The 5,348-nt window shown below is 48.0% G+C and overlaps 1 pseudogene; it reads right to left on the bottom strand.

Moving 5' to 3' along the window:
- Window positions 1-4,022, bottom strand: LOC103300977 (olfactory receptor 7A17-like; annotated as a pseudogene).
- Between the last annotated feature and the right edge of the window lie 1,326 nt (window positions 4,023-5,348).

The raw sequence follows: 5,348 nt of genomic DNA on the forward strand, positions 1-5,348 counted from the left end.
TCATGGGCACGTCTTCAGTCTTAGGACAACTGGCCAGTTTGTAGTTTCCTTCACAAAGAATGCTTTCAGAGCCTGTTTAATGTCCTTGTTCCTGAGACTATAGATGAAGGGGTTCAGCATGGGTGTGACCACAGAGTATATCACCGAAGCTGTTGCACTTGAGTGTGCATTGTGGGTAGCAGCAGAGCTGAAGTAAACTCCTAGGCTTGTACAATAAAATAAGAAGACAACTGAGAGGTGAGACACACAGGTAGAAAATGCCTTATACTTCCCCTGAGCTGATGACATTCCATGTATGCAGGACTGCTATTTTAGAATATGAGTAAAGAATCCCAGCGAAAGGACCACCACTAAGCAGAAGAGCTGTAAAATAAGTCACCATGTTATTTAGAAATGTGTCAGAACAGGCAAGTTTGATCATCTGATTGAGTTCACAGAAGAAGTGAGGGATTTCCACGTCCATGCAGAAGGACAGTCGTAATGTCACTAAGCATTGTAGCAAGGAATCCAGGACAGTCATGATCCAGCATATCAGAACCAGCAGTCCACAGAGCCGAGAGTTCATGATGACAGTGTAGTGCAGGGGGTGGCAGATGGCCACAAACCGGTCATAGGCCATCACAGTCAAGAGGAAAATATCCAACCCAACAAAATATATATAAAAATACATCTGTGTGATGCAGCCTTCATAGGTGATGACTTTGCTCTGTGTCAGGTTGTTCACCAGCATCTTTGGGATGGTGGTGGATGTTAAACCGATGTCTACAAAGGACAGGTTGGAGAGGAAGAAGTACATGGGTGTGTGGAGGTGGGAGTCTGAGCTGACGGTCAGGATGATGAGCAGGTTTCCAAATACAGTGACCAGGTACATGGAGAGGAAAAGCCCAAATATGAGGGGCTGCAGTTCTGGTTTCTCTGAAAATCCTAGAAGAACAAACTCTGAAATTTGTGTAATATTCACAGGTTCCATGTGGTGGAGTTGACTATCAGGAAAAATAAAAGTAACATGACTAATTTTCACTAAAATGCGACAATTTGTATTTTGCAGGCTAGACATTACTTTTAATATTTTATGTATGTTACTAGAGGCCCGGTGCACGAAATTTGTGCACTGGGGAGGGTGTTCCTCACCCCAGCCTGCACCCTCTCTAATATGGGACCCCTCGGGGGATGTCCAACTGCAGGTTTAGGCCCAATCCCTGTGGAATCGGGCCTAAACCTACAGTTGGACATCCCTCTCACAGTCCGGGACCTCTGGCTCCTAACCACTCACCTACCTGCCTGATTGCCCCCTAACTGCTCCCTTGCTGGCCTGATTGACACCTAACTGCTCCTCTGCAGACCTGATTGCCCCCAAATACCCTCCCCTGCTGGCCTGATCACTCCCAAGGCTTTTTATTAGTATAGATATAACCCTGCACAGAAAATTTTACTAACCCTGCTATACAATAAGGGCTTGACGATTGAATCATTAGGACCAGACACCAAGTTTTCTTTTCTTTGAATAGTGGAGGGAATAATTATCTTGTCTTTAAGTTGCCGGGAAATTAAAATGAGATAATGACTTAGAAAAGTATAAAAGTATAAAAGCACCATATAAAGACAACTGTCTTTTTAATGAAGTGGTAAAATGAAAAACACTATTTTTATTCTCCCCTTCCTTCCTTTACAGCTTTTATTTAAACTTTGAAATTTATAAAAATTTCACTCCAATTTTTATTTCTTTACATTCAACATTATTTTGTATTGGTTTCAGGTTTTATATTAGTTACAGAATAGTGGTTAGATAATCATATACTTTACAAAGTGTTCCCTGATATTTCTAGTACCCACCTGGCATCATACCATCATTACAACACTATTGACTATATTCCCTATTTAAGTGTCAATGGGTTTACAGGTTCCTTTCAGTGTTTCTTTTGTGTTGCTCGTCCTTCCTTTTCTTTCTCATTTCTTCCCTCATTTTCTTTATATAGTATCACAATTGGCCATCAAAGCTCAGTGAAGGCACTGGGACACGCTTTATCCATTTTACAGACCAGGAAAATGAGGCCAATTCCAGTTGGCTGTGGAACTTGACTCAGCACACAGGAAGCCCTCAGAGCCATGCTCTTTGTGCTTCCTAAGGGGCAGCCGCCCAGCAAACAGAACAAACCTTCCAGTCAGGCTTCCGAGCCTCTTTCTCGAGCACCTCTTCATTGCGGATGCTCCACATTCTTTCCTCTCCCCGTCCCCTGCCCCCCATTCTTTACTGCCCCCACTTCTCCGGAGCAGGTGGAAGGCTTTGCACTCACTGCCTAGGCATGCTCTGCCATGGGTCAGGGCACCCCGGGCTTGCTTTTGGGTCAAGGCAGGAGCAGGAGTCACTGCCTCTGAAGTGTGCAGACCACCTGAGCGAGGCCCGTTAGCACTGGGAGCTTCTCTGAATCACGTCATTCAGTCCAGTACCCTGCAGTGCAGCACCCCTCCACTGAGGTGGCACCGCCCCTCAACCCCAGCCTCAGGAGTGAGGGTCCTTGCCCTTCTGCCCAGGAGTCCTTCCATGCCCCTTGATCCCTGGCTGGGCCCACCTGCGTCTTGGGGGCACTGCAGAACCTCTGTCTCTCTGCAGATGAGGCAGATCCCTGCCCTCCATCTCCGCGAAGCTATGAATCTGTGGCCAGAGGCCCATGTCTGTGTCTCAGCAACCCCATGCCTGTGATGTTCCCAGGGACTTCCAGGAGTGGCTTGGCGGGTCCAGCCTCACCTCCCCAGGCCGCGATCATCCCAGGGACCCCCGGAGAGACTAGGCGGGTCCAGCCTTGCCTCCCCTGGGCAGCGCTGTTTCCAGGGACCCCCAGGAGCGGCTAGGCTGTCCGGCCTCGCCTCCCCGGGGCTGCGATCGTCCCAGGAACCCCCGGGAACTGGTAGGCAGTCCGGCCTCGCGTCCCCTGGGACGGCGCTGTTCCCAGGGACCCCCAGGAGCGGCTAGGCAGGGTCTGGCCTCACCTCTCCCAGGCCGTGATCATCCCAGGGGCCCCTGGAAGCTGGTAGGTGGTCCGGCCTCGCCTCCCCGGGGCCGTGATAGTCCCAGGGACCCCTGGGAGCGGCCTAGGCTGTCTGGCCTCGCCTCCCTGGGGCGGCGATCCTCCCAGGGACCCCCGGGAGGGTCTAGGCAGTCCAGCCTCGCGTCCCCAGGGGCCACGATCTTCCCAGGGACCCTGGGGAGCGGCTAGGCAGGCCGTTGCCCCTCCTGGGGCCTGCGATGGACCCGGACCCCTCCTGTGCCGTCTGGTGCTGCCCACCCCACTGCCTCCCCTGCCGATGGACTGGTACCTTGTGGGCGGTGTCTGGCGCTGCTTGCAGGGCCTCCTCCACCCCCGATGGAACCGTATCCCCCAAAGCAGGCCATGGTGCTGCCTGCCCTGCCTTTGTATGCAAATTAACCGCCATCTTTGGTGGGTTAATTTGCATACTCCCTCACTCTGATTGGCTGTAGGCATAGCGAAGGTATGGTCAATTTACATATTTGTCTATTATTAGGTAAGATGGTCCTCTTTAGGGGGTATCCAGTGCCAACCCTAATATGGAATATTTGTCCCAATCACCTATGTGTCTGAGGGGTTCATGTATTGTAAAGTTTTAATGAGAATTTCTTCATGTTTCTCAGGAATATAAATTGAGTGCTGACCATGTTTTAGGCACTGTCCAGCTTGTGAGAAGAACAAAAGTATCTACAGTCCAATGAGGGAGAAAGAATTTAGAAGCAAGTAATAAAATATTAAATTACTTTAGATGTTGGCAGTGGTATGAAGAAAAGGAAAGCACATCTAAAAGAGACAATGAATAGGGAGTTCTGTTTTTCATGGGTTTATAGGTACATTTGAACAGAGACCTCAAATAAATGAAAAGGAGAATGTTCTGTGATGTCCTCAATTAAGTACACTGGGGCTAGAGAGTGTGAGAAAAACAATAGTAATCAACCAGCTAAAAGCTGTGGCCCACTTACAAAAAACTACTCACGTTCCTGAATGTATGTTGGAACTTGAATCAACTTCTGTAGAGAGCATTAGATACCCCTGCATCCTGCATGCCCATGAGCTTTCAGAACTGTTGCCTGTAATCAATCAAAGTAGTAAATATTCTTCCTTAGTACCTATTCAAGACCTGCCCCCACTTTACCTAAACCCACCCCACCCAGGATCCGTAGCCAATGTAAGTCGTTTCAAAAGAGCTTACATGTTTCTTTCCTAAAACATGAAGTGTAAAGAGCCAGTAAACTCCAGGACTTGGACATGTCTTTTGTACCTCACTCTGCTGCTGATGGTTTAAACTTTATGCCCCAAGACCTTTCCTGGTTGGCATTTGGCTCAAAAAATATATTTTTTTTTTCGTAAAGAAAAGCTTTTGGCCTGCTGGTGTCACTCAGTGGTTGAGCATCGAACTATGATCCACGAGGTCTTGGATGGATTCCTGGTCAGGGCACATGTCTGGGTTGTGGGCTCAATTCCCAGTGGGGGGCCTGCAGGAGGCAGCTGATCAATGATTCTCTCTCATCACTGATGTTTCTATCTCTCTCCCTTTCCCTTCCTCTCTCTGAAATCGATAAAAATATATTTAAAAAAGGAAAGTTTTTGGCCCTGATAATTTTTTCTTTAACACAATAGAGGAAGAGAGACACAAGGCTCTGTGGGAAAGTGTGAGCCCTGTAGAGGGACTGGCTAGTGTAAGGGCCCTGAGGAAGGTGCTTGCTACTAATGTTCAAGTCCAAAAAAAGTGAAGCAAGTTTGCAAGGTGAATAAGCACGAGGGAGAGTGATGAGAAGTGGTATCAGACACGCTGAGGAGTGAGGTGGCCTGTCTGCTACTGCTGACACCTCAGGCACAGGGACTTCCTTGTCCACACGGCCTCTTACCCACTATTATTCTTGTCACAAAGGTATCTGGGGATGGAAACAGATACCCTTCTTAGTACCTTCTCTTGATTGAGCTCTGGCCCCATATGGTAAGAGCCACCTTGGAATGTATGAGTGCAGTTACTCTGTTCTGAGAACTGCTCACATCTATAAATCACACACACACACACACACACACACACACACACACACACACCACCACCACCACCACCACCACCACCACCACCACCAGTACCACCATGGCCTCCTAGGTAGGTATTCACATGTATGTCTCAGGCCAGCCATAGTGATTCTACTACAAATGAATACAACTCAAGTTGGCCAGATCAGTGATGTTTAACTTATCAAATACAGAAATGGTTTCTAGAAATTCCAAATATTAAACCTTCCATAGACAAACTTGGAGTTCCATACTGGGATGGCCATTTTCTGCTCAGTATTTAGTAAAACATAA

This window comes from Eptesicus fuscus, chromosome 6 (genome assembly GCF_027574615.1).
Source record: "Eptesicus fuscus isolate TK198812 chromosome 6, DD_ASM_mEF_20220401, whole genome shotgun sequence".
Taxonomy (NCBI): domain Eukaryota; kingdom Metazoa; phylum Chordata; class Mammalia; order Chiroptera; family Vespertilionidae; genus Eptesicus; species Eptesicus fuscus.